Source organism: Lontra canadensis, unplaced genomic scaffold (genome assembly GCF_010015895.1).
Source record: "Lontra canadensis isolate GAN:19392208 unplaced genomic scaffold, GSC_riverotter_1.0 scaffold32, whole genome shotgun sequence".
NCBI classification, from domain to species: Eukaryota; Metazoa; Chordata; class Mammalia; order Carnivora; family Mustelidae; genus Lontra; species Lontra canadensis.
The window spans coordinates 9,590,932-9,609,783 of NW_022631026.1; the positions used below are offsets into that span (position 1 = coordinate 9,590,932).

Here is an 18,852-nt window from a genome sequence, read left to right on the forward strand (position 1 = left end):
GAGCAAAGGAAGGAAATCATGAATCGATAGTAACGGAAAAAAACAAAAACAAAAACAAAACAAAACAGAAGCAGAGAGAAGCAGAGAGAAATGAGAAATGACTTCATGGATGTGTTTCTAGACCCCACATCATGCATTTCTACCCTACCCCAGCTGCTCACCTGCTGCATCGCCTTAGAATAGCATTTAAATTTTCTGAGCCTCAGTTTCCCTTTATGTAAACATGGAAATAGAATTGATCCTGTATGGTTAAGTAGAAATGTCTGTGGAAGTCATTACATAACTACCAGCCCTGTAGGGGTGTCTAATGCCTACTTTCGGAAGACAAAGGAGAATTAAGGGAAGCTTCATGACAGAGTGATGAGAAGATGATAAGAAGAAAATGAGCTTTGATGTCAAAGAAACCTGGAATTGATTCAGAAATCTAGGGCTTAGCAGCATTTTGACCCTGAGACTCTAGGCTCAGTTTCCTCAGTTGTAAAACGATAGCAGGAGGATCTACATTGCAGGGCTGCTGTAGACATTAGAGATGGGACACGTAGCCCACTTACTATTCTGCATGAACATTCTATTACAATCATAGCACCTCTTACAGAAAAAATACAAGACATAAAAATGGAAAAACAATTATATTTATTCCCAGAACTTCCAAATATTTGTAAAGGACATTCACATTCACTTATTTACATCCATTTGTTTATTACGTGTCTTCTGGTATTCTTAGATCATACACTGAGAAATAGCAGGGCTTATATAGGATGCAACTAATGTCTTATATAGAAGGTTAATTAATGACTAACTAGTGGCAGGTTTATCTCACTGCAAAGCCTAAGCTCTATTCAATGAAAAACGCTTCTCACTGTGCTCTTGTATCAATATGGAAAAACCATTTCCTACTAACTAACAACACCTCAAATACCACTCTGCAACAGAAAAAATGACAAACCTACTTTTTTGGAACTCCTGGACATGCAAGGGTAGTGGCAACTATCCAATAATCCAATGGAAAAGGTGGATATGGGGACCCTAGTCATAAAAAACGACAGGAAGGTGTAAATGCCACCAAGCAATCTTCAGCAAGCCTTCTGGAAGGAGGGCCTTGACAGCTGAGAGTTTAGTAAATGCCTTTCGGCAAAGTCACATGAATGGCTAAAAGGCAAAGTAAACCCTGAGAACCAGACAGTGTGAGTTAACAGGGGTCTCAAGGATGCCTACCAGATTGACCTCCGATGCTTTTTCCAGATGCATTAGCTCAAGCCGAGTCCGTGCTGTTGGGCAAGTGGAGTATACTCAAAGGAAATTAGGCTCTGTGTGCCCCGATATCAGCACCTGATTCCAAGTCAAGGAGAGAGAGTACGGCCTGACCCAAATGTTCTGGGAGGAAAAGGAACCATACAGCTCAGCAGCCAAAGCCCAGGCTTGACATCACAATGTGATTTGTACAACCCTCACACAGACAACATTCCCAGTACCTGTGAACGGTAGTCTGTAAGATCACAGCTACCAGCTAACTACAATTCAAACCAGCTGTTTTTCCATCTTTCCCAGGGTGGTTATTTTTCCTATTGAAAAGAAAATAGAATCCTAGAGGAAGAGTAGTGGCTTAGAATAGAAAATCAATGAATTCCAGTCCAGTTATACAACGGTATTGAGCAATTTTACAAAGGAAATAGGTGATAACTTTTATATCTTATGATTCATAATTAATATGGAGCTTAGAGTTAAAGCCATAAAGAAGACACATGAGTTCTTCTTTTTTTTTTTTTTTCCATGCCATAGGCCTTTGATTGGCAGGCAGCATTCCAGAATCAGCTCTTTTCTTAGGACCTAGACTTGTTTCTGTCAAGAATGCCTATTTCTAATGGAAGGAAGCTGACAATTAAACAAATAAGCATATCCAACTGTTTGCTATATTTTAACATTTGTCGATACATGGTTTGCTTCATTTTGAGGATATGGGCAAATGAGAGTGCAACCTTTAAGTCCAAGTAATGTTTTTATGTTAGTATCATGGAAAATGAAAAATCTTTAAGGCACACTCAGGATACAGTGTGGCTGTGAACAGTGAATTGATAAACCCAGGATCATCTCAAGTAAGTAATTTCATTCATTACTTGAATACACCACTATAAGGAAAAGGACCAATGCAACAGTCATAAATTCTCTCAAAGGCTCTGTAATGTACTCAATAATAACACTGGGGACCACTGAACGAAATAAAGAAATAATAAATCACAAAGAAGGATCAGCAATGGAGCTACTTTAACAATTTGAAAGAATTGGGGAATATAGGTAGATCCTGTCCTTCAAGTTACAAACTAACATAGTATTTAGGGCACCGCTTCTGGTAGTAAAAACGATCAAATATATAGCACAAAGCTGAGTGTAGAAACCTGACTCCATGTTTCAGGTCTACCGCTGGCAGTCACATGACTGAGCAAAGCTCTGAACATCCCTGCATCTGATTCACTTACACTTAAAGTAGCTTTCAGATCTCCTCCAGCTCTAAATCCACAGGTCTAAAAAATGCTTAGGGAAATATTTTTTCAAGTTTCCAACATGACAGGAAATGCAAACAACTGGGATGCCTGTATTAGTTGGGGTTCTTCAGAGGGAGGGAGAGAGAGAGAGAGAAAGAGAGAGAGAGAGAGAGTTCTCATAAGGAATTGGCTCACAGGATCACAGAGGATGAGAAGTCCCATGATCTGCAGCCGGCAAGCCAGAAACCCAGGATTGCCAGAGGTGTAACGTGAGTCTGAGTTTGAAGGCTTGAGACCCAGGAGAATTAATGATGTGATTTGTAGTATGAGTGCAGAAGGAGACTGATGTCCCAGCTCAGGAGTAAGGCAGAGAGAGAGTGAATTCTCCCTTACTCAGCCACGTTTTCTCTTCAGCCTTTCAACAGAATGGATGACACCCACCCACACTGGAGAAGGCAATCAACTTTACTCGGTCTAAAGATTCAAATGCCAATGTCATCCAGAAACACCCTCATACACACCAAAATAACCGTGTATTATTTCCCAAATATCTGGAAGCCCTGTGTCCTAGGCAAGTTGACACATTAAATTAATGAATGCAGTGCTCCTTGGCATTTAATTGGATCGAAGAAGCCTCTTATGACTTTTTTTTTTAAGAGCATCTTAGTGATACTAAAATATATTAGGTCAAATGGTAGCAATAAACTATATTTGCTTGAAAGATGCTACATAAGAAAAGTTGACTTCTAGACTAAAGACTTGAGCTCACATCCATGCTCGGGCAGCTGGAGTAGAACAATAATTGTGGTCATGTATCCTGCTGATGATTTTACTTCCCATGACTCGGTCACTCTGCATCTCAAGATCCACTCTAAGGACAATGGCTGTCTATAAGTGAACTAGGGTGTGACACTGGGATCAGGCAGTTTCTGTGGGTGACTCATGAGCCAATATGACACTGAAAGAAAGATTGTTAATCCTCTAAATGTAAGGGCCATAGAGGTCCAGAAAGACCAACTGGGGCGACTTCTGTAAGTATGGAGAGTAAACATGCAGGGGTGTTAGCAGGGATATAATCTATCCAATTTTCTGGGCCAGAATGGCTGGGAATTATATACTTCACCACAGGCCACAGCACATCATGGTGCTAGAAGGAATACCCGTTGTGAAACAAAATTCAGAGGCATAACTTGTCTCAAGGTACCCTTTCTGTTTTTCATCAAGTGACCCTACTTGAATATCAAGGAATAATTCCTAGACAGATTAAAGTAAAATCAGTGTAATTAAACAATTAAGACCCTAATTCAGCCAATGAAGGTTTGAAATCACAGTAATATGTGTATTGAAGAATGTAGAACCTTATACTATAGTCATAGAACAGTGAACACAAGACATTTGGATCACTCTCAGAAAGGCAGTTTAGAATACATTTCTTGAAAACTGTTTTTCCAATGTTAGTATTCTTTTGAAGTAAAAATAGTCATTGATCTTGACACATGCACAAGTGCAATTCAATGAAGAAAGGATTGTCTTTTCAAGAAATCGTGCTAGAACAACAGGACACTGGACATCCACATACAAAAAAAAAAGTACAGATAGACTTTATACCTTTCATAAAAAAAATTAACTCAAAGTGGATCCTGGATATAAATGTAAAATGTAAAACCATATCATTTTTTGAAGATAAGATAGAAGAAAATCTAGGTGACTCTGGGGTTAGAGTTGACTTTTTGGGTGTAACACCAAAAACACAATCCATGGTACTGTGGTACGTGTATGTAACGGAATTTTATTCGGTGATAGATGAACTACGAAGCCATAGAAGGCATGACGGAACCCAATGAAGAAGTCAGCCTGAAATGGCTAAACAGGGTACGCATTTGGCGGTTCCATCTATGTGACATTCTGGTAAAAGGAAAGCTATAGAGCCTGTAAGTGTTCAGGGGTTGTCAGCCTCTTTGGTGTAAGAGAAGGAGAGATGAATACATAGATTTTTAGAGCAATGGAGTTATTTTGTATGATGCTGTAATGATGGATATGCAAATTATACATTTGTCGGGACCCACAGACTTTTTAAAGATACAGAATGAAGGGGTTGTTGGCTAAGCATCTGACTTCAATTCAGGGTCCTGGGACCAAGCCCCATGCATCAGGTTCCCTGCCCAAGAGGTAGTCTGCTTATCACTCTCCCTCCCCTCCCCTTACTCATGCTCTCTCACACTCTCTCTCAAATAAATAAATAAAATCTTAAAAAAAAAAACAAAACACAAAGAGTGAACATTAAACTAGTCTCCATAATAACAAATCATACTCATAATAACATATGAGCATTCGTTTATTAATACTCATAATATTAGTATTCGTTTATTAATTCTAACAAATATACTAACAAGATAATAATGATAGAGGGAACTATCCTCAGGTAAAGGAAGCAAGACAGGTACTCTGTACTTTTGGCTCAAAGACCTGCAAAACTAAAACAACCCTAAAAAATAGTGCATTAGCAAAACAAACAAACAAACAAAGTTAAAAACAAAAGAAAACAGAAAACACCAGAGACCAAAACCAGTCACTAGGAACATAAGGTCACAAAATAAATTCTGCAAGTTAAATCCAAGAATTCAGTGTTTGTATGGATTTAAGGAAAGTCATCTTTTTATATTATCTCTGCCTCCCGAGAAGTGGGTGGTACTAACGAGCCTGAGTAATGTGGCTGCTGAGTCTAGGAACAGCTCTGGCTAAAATGTGTCAATGCTGTTTACCTGCTCTTGCAAAAAAGGGATTTCTCCATGGGCATTATGTGTCTTTTCCATCCCTTTTCAAATACATATAGAGATTAAGTTTTCAGATCCACCTGAAATCCACATTCCCTAGGGAGTAGAGAAAACAACTCTGATTTAGCTACATCTTCCCCACCCGTATTTGAACAAACTGTTTCCTAACGAACAGAATTATAGACCTTCTTTTTGTATTTTTTGTCTCTTCTTCCAGCTGCTTCCCAAAACATCCTTCATTCCCTATCATTTTACTTGTCTTTCTTCCTTTTTAATTCAAATGTTATCAATTACAGGAACACTGTTTTATCCTAGGAACTAGAAAAGAGCTCAATTTCAATTCACGGAACTGCCAGGAATCACTCTGACCTTGGTCAAAAAGTATTTGAGCAGTCTAGCCTCAATGTTTTCAGCTACGTGGTGAGGGCTGGGGACTATCATTTGTTCAGCTTAGTAAATCTTCTCTGATTCTGATTGCTATTATGCTTCTTTCAAAGTAAATAGCAGTAGTAGTAGTGATAATGGTAACAATACTTACAAGGAGAAGGAAAAGAAGGAAATGTCATCCAGTGTTCTATGGGGCACACAAAGAATTTTATATATCATGCATTATTTAGTCCTTATCCAATCCCATCCTTCCACGTGTCACTTAGAACGAGTTATTAACTCCTCCTGGAATGAATATATTATAATTTTTTAAATTTCTTTCAACAGTTGCACTTACATACTATTTTGAGACTAGAGCTCAAACAAAAAGGGTAATAAACAAGGCTTTCTTCTTCTAGATTCTATTCTGTCCTCCTTCATCCTTTTAAGGAAATCTCTGTCAGTCCTTGCTGAATGAATTTCTGGATTATGTTCATTTGTACCAAAACACTAAAAAAAAAAAAAAAAATCAAAGGAAAAACACTGGCATGCATTTTGAACAAAACAGGAGGTGTTTATATAAACGTTAAAATATCCTTCACTGATCTAAAACAAGAAAACAGATTATTTCTATCAATTATAACTATGTAAATATTTTCTAGGTAAAGGGATTTTTTTTTAATCACTTCAATAACAGAATTCTCAATTACTTAGACAGTAACAAGCACAGTCAATGACAGCTGTTGGAAAGGTTTCAGACCTCTTTTGGACAGAATCTAGGATTTGAGCTTAACGAGGGGAATAGAAATGGATTCCTATTGTTTAGAGAAGCAGAGAGAATTGCATCCTCAGTGTCCTCTGGAATCCTCCCTGGATGACGCTGTAATGACTTCGTAACTAGTAACATGAGATTTATACAGAGCAATAATGTAACCCCTCCCCCCAAAAAATACATGCTTTACAGGATCTCTGTAGTTGATTGAATTCTTTGTCACAACTCCTTGTTCCCTCGACATGGGACAAAAATTCACATGCTTGCTTGGCCTCCTTGTGGGAACGTATACTTTCCATCCCCTTGACATTGGCTTTGATTGGGTGACTCGTTTGGGCCAATGTGATGTTACAGTGCATATGATGAAAGCAGAGGCTTGAAATTAGCTTGTAGTGTTGGGCTTGCCTTCTTGGACTCCAGTGATGTGTCATGAGAAGAATCATTCCCAGATAACTGTGAAGTCAATGTAAGTTCAACCCTGATCCTAAGCTTAAAGCAGACTGGCTCAGAGCTCAGAGTATACTGGGATATCCTCATGTGAACTCCTAAACTCCAAGCACAAGAATGCACATTTTTCTTTGCTGCTAAGTTTGTTTCTTTCTCATGCAGCAAAACAGTTTCATATTTTAACCAAGGCAACATATAGAAACAATTTCAATACTATGCATTTGGTAAAGCAATGGAAATAGGTAAAAGTTATCAGATTATCACAAAGAAGTGATTATTTATAGAAGAAAAGTACAGAAGTGTTTCTATTAAATAGGTACCAACTGAGACAAAAGTTGACTTTGGAAATCAACATTTTTGATTTTGGGAAAAATGGGAGAAGTTGAATTTTGGAATTTTGTAAATATACTAGCAAAGGGTAGAGGGAAAATCACTAACCTAAAATAAAAACTACACTTAATGATTTATTCCCTGCCCATTTTGCATAGCTGCAAATAGGTTATGTTATATAGGCTGTGTCTTTATCAGAATAACATATACTCTTTAATATTAGTATGTAAATCATGCTTTAATTTCCAACCCATAGATACAACATATAAGCAAACTTTCTCCTAACTTTTGGTTTTAATGTTATTTCCAGTCTATCACAACTATAAGTGGGACTGTGATGATCATTGTTAGCATATAATTTTTGATTTATATTTTAATATGTAAGTAATTAATACCTAATCATAAAGGCAATACTCAAGAAAAATCGATGTGAATCACTTTGAGGGGAAAACAGAAAACTTGGCAAATCGAGGAGTCCATATTCTTTAGGAGACAATGTGAACTTGAATTTATTGAACACATTTTATATGCCCAATATCATACTGACTACACATCACAAGTGTACTTTTCAACAACATTGTGGTGAAAAACTTTCACAGATACGCAGACCGGTGACCTATGAGGGCGACATGGCTAATGAGTAGGCCAGCTGGGTTTCACACCCAGGCTTCTCTGACACGTTATCCTTCAAGCACATCATCTTCCCACTATACCACACAGAAGTGTTGTGATACCAAAAATTCTGATCACATTTAATACTATCCTGCACTCAATTTTTTTTCACTATCGAATTGGATAAAACATGTGTGATTATATATACTTTTCCCACCTGTTCTGAAGAGAATAAATTATCTCCCTCTGGGCTGCACAAAGAAATGGAAAAACAACTTAATGATATCCTTATGGAGTTGGTAATGATTAAAAGCACTGTGGCATTTAGGTTTACTTCTCAGGAGGAACTAATAATGGCAGTCTGAGAAAAAGCCAAAGAATCTTCTCTCTCTCTTTTCTGCCTTCCAGGCTTCTACAACTACATAACGTGGGGGCCTCCTGCTTTGTAAAGAACAGAGTTCCTTGTTCAACAATAAGGCAGAGCATCTTTTAAAAGATGAATGTAATGGGGGTCATAGCCTGCATTCTTTCTATTACCAACAATTTGAATGTCAATGTGCTTGCTGCTTGGCTAGGCTTTTGCACACCTAGACTTCTGAGTCCTTATGATTCTTGTTTTAATTCCCCCCATGCTATTCCTCAGGCTTAATGGCATGTGTACACACACACACACACACACACACACACACATACTGGAAGACAGCCTCTCTACATAGTTGATAATAAGAAATTGAAAGTAACTCTACAAGGAGCTACAGTTTCCCATTTCTTACAAGATTAAATCCAGACACCTTAGTACGGAATGTACAACTCTCCAAATATTGGACTTATTTTCTTTCCTGAGAATCCCTTCCTATTTTGTACATGATGCTTAGGCATCACTCATTTCTGAGAGCTCCGTGCATGTACCACATCGGGCCCAACTTTGCTCTAATGTGGGCTTGAACATTCCTTTTCAAACATATGTGGTGCCTTGTAAATATTTTCATGTTGCTCAAGACCCTGGATAAGTTTCATCAGGTCCATCTGGGACTTCCTCATCCCTCCTCTAAGACATGTTAGATGCTGCCATTCCGTACTATTTTAGTAGCAGCTAGACAGTACCCCAAGGAACTAGTGGTATCAGAAAAATTAGAATAATATCAGAAATATCAGAATAATAATATCAGAAAAGCCCAATTTGCAAATGGAACACTTTGCCAAGGAACCAGCTCTTAATCAATTTAACAATTTATCAAAAATGTGTTTTAAGGAAATAATAGTCTTCAACATGCACAACTAATAGGAATATGGTCTTGATATGTTTATGAAAAAAGCTCATAAAATTTATATGACTATATCACTCTAGTAAAAACAAATGCTATACTTGGTATGCTTTCCACTTATTTTTATTTGGTCACAGAATGTTACATTTGGAGGAAACCTCAGAGATCTAGCAATAGCACCACCATCATTTTACTTTGGAGAAAAGGGAGCCAGAGAAACAGTCTTTTGCTGAGTCTTGGGTAAATTATACACCAAGATCCAGGATGCATGTCTTCTGAGTAACTCCTGCCTAGTGTTCATTATAGTCTGTCAATTATATGGACGGGTATGGTATAACATGCAAAAATATAATTTTGTATATTGTGCATTACCCAGAATGAGCTGAACTGAGTTCAAGGGCACACAGTCTATCAGAAGACTGAGTAACATCAACTGCAAGTTCAGGGGTTTCCCCAAGCCACCTTCAGATTCAGTAATTCAACAGAAAGACTCAGAGATATAAAATATTACAGTTATGGCACAGAGGAATTTATTCTAGGCAGAAGATACATATTAAAACCATTCAGGAGAAGAGAGGCATAAGGCAGGATTGGTAAGGGTCTGAAGTGGAGCTTCTGCTCATCTGCTCCCTGTCAAATCACCAACAGCTTCACTTCCTCCTGGCCACACTGTGTGACAATAGCCACAGTTTACTGCCAACCAGAGAAGCTTACCCCAGCTTTAGTGTCTTGAGATTGTATTGAGGCTTCATTATTAAACAAGGTTAATTCACATATATCCGACCTAGTTGGCTTTGATCTCTAGCAACTCCCTGCCTGGAGGCTGAGCCTGTCTAAAGCCCCCCAAATCTCTAATCATACGGTTGGTCTTTCTGATATGACCAGTCCCTTCACCGTAAGTCTATCAGGTGTGGCTGAGGGACCCACATAGATAACAAAAATATCCTATCACTTGGGAAGTTCCAAAGATACAGAGGTTACCTCCCAAGAGCTGAGATAAATCACTTTACCTCCAAGAGCTGGGAGACCTCTTTTTGGAGGCCAACTTTCTCACTACACAAAAATATATGAGCCCTACAGAATGCATGTATCTATAACAATAACACATCCATACTTCCATGTGATCCTAACAGATAATTCATATTTCATTTATGTGTGCACACGAAACTATCCTACCAATGTAATTCCCAAGCAATGCAAACAAGGTTGCTAAGACTTTCAATAAGATAGAATGGGGAGGAAGGACTGTATTCCATGACTCATGTTTCCATGCTGGCTGTTTCCACTAGAATGATTTATTCCAGGGCTTCCTCACGTAGCTTGTTCAGGACTCCAGGATGAGAAAGAGTAACTCCATATTAGTGAGTGTGATCAAAAGAAATGGCGTGCTTTGCTCACATACTCCTGAGTTGGCTCTGGGTTTCTTTTAACCACAAGAAGCAAGAAATCTCTACTCTTTTATTCTCCCACCCCTCCCCATCAAGAGTAGGTGGTCATAAGTCTGTTTGGACTCGATAAGTTTACATGCATGATGCTTTTTCTGGAACCCCATCAAAATCAGGATTTGTTCTAAAGTTTTTTTTGTTTGTTTGTTTGTTTGTTTTGTTTTGTTTTTCCGTTAAGTTGTATTATTAATCACCGCAGGAAAATAAGCCAGTATGTGTATAGATAGATCTCTAAGTGTTTTTTTTTTTTTAGCTCTTTTATAATCTTACATAGTATTGTCAGATGTAAATGCAGAGTTAACAGTGCTCCCATTTAACTTATACATAAATCAGAAAGATGACCAGCCTTTCTAGATGTAAGTAACCTTTAAAGTACAGCATGCAGGCATGAGCTCAGTCAAGAACAACTAGAGACAGCCAACTCCTTTCAGTCTTTAAATGGTAGTAGGAGAAGTCATTGATGCTGCTGTCCCTGCAAGCTACCTATTATACCAAACAATTGGACCACAGAACATCCGATAAGCTGTGAGATATACAAATTCAATCAGACTGACAATGGAAAGTGTTGGAAGTTATAAAAATGAAATCTACATGAAACATAGAGGCTGAGAAGTCCCATCACAAACACAGAGAAAACAGCAATACTCTTGCTCAGAGGCAAATAACAATAATTCATGTTGTTATATTGCTTGACAACATTTTAACTTAAAAAATCCTATAGCATCAAAGATGTTTCTGAAAGGTATACATTTTTTTTTTATAAAAAGCAAATACTAAAAAGAAGCACTAACAAATTTCATGATTTCTAGAAGAAAGCTGCAGAGATTGACCCAGAGGTCAAACACCTGGCCATGAGGTCAAACAGCAGGCAGTGTACCAGAAATGCTCTTGGAAAGCCTCTGTAGCACTTTACTTCTTTAAACCTGCCTGTTTTTCCATAATTTTACTTGATTTTGACCAGACACATTATTCATTTCCAAATTCCATAAAAATTAAAAACAGATGACAGACATCCTAATAGATTATAATGGCAGTAAGAAATAACTTAACACTGCCTAGGTGACACAGTAGAGAAGAAGAGACAGGATAAAGGAAAGTATATCTCAAGAGGAGATATATATACACATATATATATATGTATATATATATACATATATATATGTGTGTATATATATATATATATATATATCTACACACACACACACACACACACACACACACATATATATACCCTCCCATTCCAACCTAATTGTCATGCTACAAAGTAGCATAAATATAAAATTTTCAAATAATTATACCTGTGAAGGCTTTACAATGTCTGGGAAATATATATTAATTTTTTTGAAATTTCAAGAAAATTATTAATATAATGTATGCAGCATTATTTGATAATATGTAGTTATCTTTAAAAATCCATTTAGCCAGCACACTGTATTATAAAGTATTACAGTAGAAAATGTCAAATGATACAATGCTTTTGGAAAGGCATGAAGGATTTTGAGATGAATTAGAAAAGTCCTCATATTAAATCAGCAAGTATTGAGATTCAAAAAGATAATCACTTTCTATGAAGAGGAGGAATCTAGACTAGAAGCCAGTGATCTTAAAATATCTATTATGCAGAATGCATTTTGGGCTTACTGCACTTGTGTGGGGCTCTATATAAACTTTTGACCTGAAACATTTCCTTACCCCTGGGAGCCTTGAATCAAATATGCATTCAACCCATCATAATGGGGCTATTCGAAACTTAGTCCTCCTTATGCTACAAAGAAGAGGGATCCCTTGACTGCAGCTTTTTGTACAAATCTCTGGACAGTTCAGACACTAGAATTGCAATCCATTCTGACCATGATTATCTCCTTCAGAAAAGATTTTTCACCACTTGCTGCTGAGAAAAATGAAGGCCACAAAACATGTCATCACGGGTGATAATATCTTTGATATCATTTTTTGGCTTCAAGAAAAGTCATTTCATCTTCTCCGCTATTGAGCAAGGAATCTACTGAGCCAACTGTATAGACCACCAAGAAAGAGCAACCATTAACTATTATTGAATCAGTAAAGTTCCATTTGTCATCCCTAAGAACTTTTTGCCTGTCTCAGGAAGCAGTGAGGAGACATTAGCCATGATGGCTCTTGGCAGCAAATAAAAGAAAATGCAACACCAAAATGGCCTAGATTGAAAGGATGACTTAATGTGTCTCATTTGGACAATTTCTGAGGTACAGCAATCCCAGCACTGGTTAATTGGGTGGGTAAGTGAAATCATCTATCTTATCAAACCTTGGGTGGTTCTTCTGCTGCTCTGTTCTCTCTCAAGGTAACTCACTTCATGATAGAAAGAAGCCTATAGCAATTCTAGGTTATCAAATGAAGACACAAGACTTACCAGAATAAAAGAAAGAAATGAAAAAAGATATCTTCTGTTTGGCTCATTTTTGACACCAAACAAAACAAAACAAAATACATCATTCACTGACAAAGGGAATGGGAACCTGTGATAATTTAGGTCAATTCCAATTTACTCTGGTCATGATGAAGTCTTAAAATGAAACCAGCCAATACTTTAGGGAGATGTGATCATATATGATTTTTCATAACTTTTATAGATTAGGAACTTAGAGTTTGCTTGTATTTAGGGGGAAAAGTTAATCAATAGTAACACTACTATCTTTAGATTCCTAATAGGTGTTTTAAGCTTTCCTTAAAACAAACAAAACAAACAAACAAACAGTAAGGTAAAGAAAGTTACAAAGCCCATAAAAGCAAGAAGAGAACTGTTAAGACAAAGTGAGAAGACCGATACTGAAAAATATTTATAAAATGTCCCTCTAATGTGTGTTGATAGGGATTACAGGGGAAATAACTTGATAAATAATAATTGAGGAAATTACAAGTAATTATACTTAATTTTCCAGACTGGAGCTGTAATATTTTGATAAAAATAAATCCATCTGAGTACCTACTGCCTTGTCTCTGACAAAGAATCAGAGACGGGGAAGAATCAGTCCAGTGCAATACCTTATCTCTTTTTTTTCCCCTGCCTTCAATATTAAAGCAGAAGTTCTTAATCAAAGGTCCTGAACACTTTTTTAATCAGTGGACTGCAGCAGCGCTCAAAAATACCTCAAAACTATAGGTAAATTTGGGGGCATGTGGATGGCTCAGTCAGTTGCGCATCTGGCTCTTGGTTTCAGCTCAGGTCATGATCTCAGGTCATGAGATTGAGCACCAGATCTCAGGGTCATGAGATAGAGCCCCATGTCAAGTTCTGCACTCAGCATAGAGTCTGCTTGTCCCTCTCTCTCTGCTCCCTACCCCATTCATGTGTGTTCTCTCTCTTTCAAATAAATAAATAAAATCTTTAAAAAACTACATGTAAATGTTATGTGTATGCTCATTTTCCTGGGAAATAAACGCAATTCTCCTCATGTGCTCTGAGAATTCTGTAACTGTCCCACCTTCGTCATATACCCAAGAGTCACCAGCTTAAGTACATAACCAGGTAGTTATGGTCTGGATCTCCATGGATGTGTACATAGCTGGTCAAATGTTCCAACAGTTCTGGCTGGCAATTTTCTGGGTGAATGAGGTTAACTTCCCTTCCAAACTCCAGTTCCAAAATTATAAGTAGGGCAGTACTGATAGAAAGAAATACCTTGGCAGGATGAAAAGACCACAGAACCCATATATCTCACCTACTGCCCTTATAAATGTTGGCAGTGTGTTCACCCATTTAAGGCATGCATATATATATATATATATATATATATATATATATATATATATATAATATTTTTTTTATTTAAAATAGGGGTATTAGTGATGTTTGATGCATATGGTATTATATATATCATAGCAGCTGAAGTAAAGGTGCATTTTATAAACCATCCATATTTCCTAGCTGGGACCAGAACTGGTTTAATCATAAGGATCATGAAATCTAAGCCTCAGAGCCCTTTACTTGAATGGGACTCATCCCTGGAAGTACCCTAGCAACATGTTCACATGATTGTTTAGATACTGTCAAATGAAGTGATATATTTGACCACACCTGGTTAAGAAGACTCTGAATGATCTCTCTTCGTATTTCTCTCTATGCTGGAGGCATGTGAATGGCTGTTGATCTTTTGGGGATCCACCCTAAGAAAGTGATCAGTTAGGGAAACAATTAGTTTGGATTTAGTAGAATTGATGAATGTGGTTTATCATCACTTCCATGTATACTTAACTTGTTGCAATTAGACTGGGTATAAGAATAGAATACTCCAGGGGTGCTGGGTGGCTGAGTCAGCTAAGCATCTCCTTCTTGGTTTCAGCTCAGCTTATGATCTCAGGGTCATGAGATCAAGCCCTGAGTTGGGCTCTGCACCCTGTAGGGAGTCTTCCTCCCTTTTCCCTCTCTCTCTGCCCATCCCCCAGCTCTTCCACTCTCTCTCTCAAATAAAATAGTAAAAAAAGAGAAAAAAAGAATAGAATACTCCATTAGCAATATATTTTGTCCACCCTCCCAGCACATGACATAAGGGTTCAGGAAGAGGTCTTACAATATGAACATAATTTGCAATGCCTGGCATCACAACTGTGTTGTGGACAGTGGAAGAGAAACAGCTGGAAATATATGGAGTCAGAAGCTAGTCTGCAGAAAACTGCCCAATTACAAGACATGTAAAATTATAAAATTACAGAATTCAATTTTATTTGAAATCTAGCTAAAAGAAAATGTGTTTTGTTTTGTTTCTGAGGGTTTAGGAATATAAATAATAAAACATACAGATATATAAACATATAGGTGTAAGAGAGAAAAATAATTTTCCCTCTACCCTTCTGGGTTCTTGGCTGAGACCAAGAACACAGTAATAAACAACACAGTAATAGAAGAAAACCAAACGGAAGTTTAATAACATGGATACCTCCTGTTTATATGGAAAACTGAGTAATTTTGTAAAGGTTCCAAGCTTTCTCATTAAATACCATCTTCACATACTAGTTGAAGGACAGGGTAATGGGGTGGGAGAAGATCTTTTAATGGGGGACTGTCAGGAAAAGCACAGTCACAAGTAACAAAGGTGTGACTGTTTTGAAGATCTAAGTCATTGCCATCTCTACTGGTAAGAGTTTCTAGAGGTTTAGTCATCCTTTCCCTCCTGCTACAGAGGGGACACCCATACAAATGAAAATTTCCCTCATAAATGTAAATTTCTTTTACAAAAGGGTAACTTCTACTGGGTTTTCAAAGCTTCTCCTGTGTCTGCATTTCTGAGAAATAATCAGCCTCAAGATAATCCTTATGCCAAAGAGGCATATTTTAGGTGGTAAATTCTATTCTCCTTCACATGCAAATATTCCTTCAATGGCAATCTCTTGAAATAGATCAGAATTCCTGATTTAAATTTCTTGCTGATCTGACATAAAATATTGCCAGCAAAATACCATTCATATTAAGCCACTGGAATGAGAACGGCAGGACCCACTAGTGAATACATATAAACAATTCAATTAATATTTAAAATTCATGACCACTCAAAATTGAACTATTAATAATAAAAATATTTACGAACCATGTTATAGGAAAGATGGAATTATCTATTTCTCTTAAAATGATAATAAAAATTTTCCTTGTAATAATACTAATAAAAAATTTTGCTATTAAAAAACTAGGAAACTATAGATGTATGTCAAGTAGTTACTTACTAAAAATTATTTTATGGAATTTAAAATACTTTTACTTTCTTAACTATTACCTTTTTTCATTCTAAATAAATGTTTACTTTCTTACCATGATGAGTTGAATTGCGCCATGCCACCTCCACCCATCCTGTTCCCCAAAATTGTATGTTTAAGTCCTTATCCCCCATACCTTAGAATTTAGCCTTATTTGGAATTTGGGTCATTGCAGATGTAATCAGTTAAGATAAGGTCATCCTCGGGTGGGATGGGATCTTAACCCAGTATGGCTACTGTCTTGCAAAAAGGAGAAATTTGGATACACACACACGCACACAGGGAGAAAATATAAGTTATCCTTCCACAAGCCAAGAAACTTCCTGAAGTAAAGTGAGAGGCCTGGAACCCATCCTTCCCTGGAGTCTTTAGAGAACAGCCCTGCCAACTCTTTGATCTCTGATTCCTAACTTCCTGAACTATGAGACAATATATTTCTGTTGTTTTGCCAGTCACTTCGCAGTACTTTTTTTTCATGGAAACCCCAAGAAACTAATACAATATTTATAGAGGCTTTGGTTTCCACACATTTTGTAGCCACACCTCCTGGGTAGCAAGGATAAGATTTCTGTAACAGCCACAAATCACCAATTCTGCTCTCAGCACTTTTCTCCTGTGACCATCCCATCCAATGTTTTCTCATACAACAAACATCATGTTATATAGTACCTAGTGATTATGGCTTCCTCATGAGTTCCAGCGTCGGTGTTTTCTTCATATCTGTGGTTTGATGAAGTTATCTAAAGCTCCAGACATCAAACACACTTTCAGTGTCTGTCACATATAACCAGAGTGCGTGCCCCCCACCGTGAAACCTATCAGTGCTGGAGCTATTGGTAACTTACACACTTAATGCTCTATAGATCATAAAGAAATTTAAAAGTCTTTAACTTTCATTAATTTTATATCAATAGCTTTTTTAAGGACATATCTTTTTGTCCACGGATCCTAACTTGGGAAGTTAACAATCTGAATTTTTTAAAAAAGTTAGAAATTAATTCAATAAATACTTAAGTCCCTATTTTACAGTGGATGCCAAAGCATAAAGGATATCATTCCTGACTCCATGGAGCTTACTTTCTTGTGAGTGAAACAAGCAGCAATCCAAGTATTTCACACAAAAATGTGTAAGGACCATTTTGTTAAATGGTGCAAAAGGTGCTGCACTCTCATTCCTCCTTCAAAATCAAAAGCACTATTGAAGTTCAGGAAATTTCTCTGATTAGGTGATAACTAAGCTCATATCGGAAAGGTCAATGAGAATTGGGTTAACAAGAAAGGAATGATAGAACATATGATCAAAAGTCTTGAGAACAGCTCTCAGGACATAGGAGAAACTGTTAGTTATTCTTAATGCTAGCATAAGGCTTTCAACCAAATTTTTATATTTTGATGCTTACTGAAGTTTGCTTATGTTTAGGATTATCCCTTTGTCCCTCACTGAAACAGACTTCCAGGAGGCAGATCCCATCCCTCTCTTGAACCCTCTATAAAGTAGAGAGTACAATTTTCCATAAAAAAGAGTTGAAGAGAGCAATGATACTTACTTTTTATTACAATTCTTGAGATATTTAATATTTATTGAGAACTTACGTTGGGTCAAAGGCCCTTCCAGCTCCTTTGTTTTCACTTCTTTCATTTATAGAAAAACATTATAAAACATTAAGTCATGATAATGACAGCAGTCAATGTAAAAAAAAAAAAAAAGGAACAACAAAACAAGAGAATCGGGATCCTATGAAAACTTTCATTGTTTTCATACTTTGTTAAAGTGGGTTTGGCCAAGGAGTGGAGTTCATGCAAACTCTTTCTGAAACAGGAACAGCTGAACTCAAATCCAAGGAATAAGAGTGATTAGCAAAGTCAGCAGCACGTGCAAATGCCAATGGTGGGAAGTGAAAGCCCAGTGCAGGTTTGAGCACTGAGGGACGAACATGGTGCTGAGGATGGGCTCATGGTACACTGATTACGGTATGGTTTCACTGATATACATATATATCCAAACTTGTCAAAAGGCATACATTAAATGTGTACAGTTTTTGGGGGGTGTATCTAGTTCATCTGAAATAAGCTGTTAAAAAAAAAAAAAGAAAGAAAAAGTAACAATCCATAAAGAGAGCTAGGAAAGAGGTCATTGCATTACCCTGCTTATGTTAAGATGTTTTTGATGTTTTGTTTTGTTTTTGTCTTTAAATATTTTTTTAAATATCAAAAAATGCACCAAAACACAAAAATACAGCTCAAAGAATTATTGCAAAATAAACAACAGTACGTCCATGAGTAAAAGCCCCTCAAATGTCTTCTTCTTCTACCTCAAGATAGCCAATTTCTGACCTACAAAATCATAGCTTAGCCTTTAATATTTTTGTCTATATTCTTGCACTCAATATTATGTTTGGGGATCCATCCACTTTGCTGAAAGTTCTTATAGTTTGTCCATCTTCTTTTTCATTCTATTATATGAAAGACCATATTATTTAATTCATTCTTAGTATTATTTAATTCACTCTTAGTGCTCATATGAGGATTTTTCCAGACATAAAGACAGTATTTTAAAAACTTCAAAACATTTTTTTAAAAAGATCTCTTCGTACACTGTGTCTACATTTCTGCTGAATTGAACCACAGTTGATA

At 37.0% G+C, this 18,852-nt stretch overlaps 1 pseudogene; it reads left to right on the plus strand.

Moving 5' to 3' along the window:
* LOC116873269 overlaps positions 1 to 18,852 on the plus strand; it is a 113,397-nt pseudogene that overhangs the window by 979 nt on the left and 93,566 nt on the right.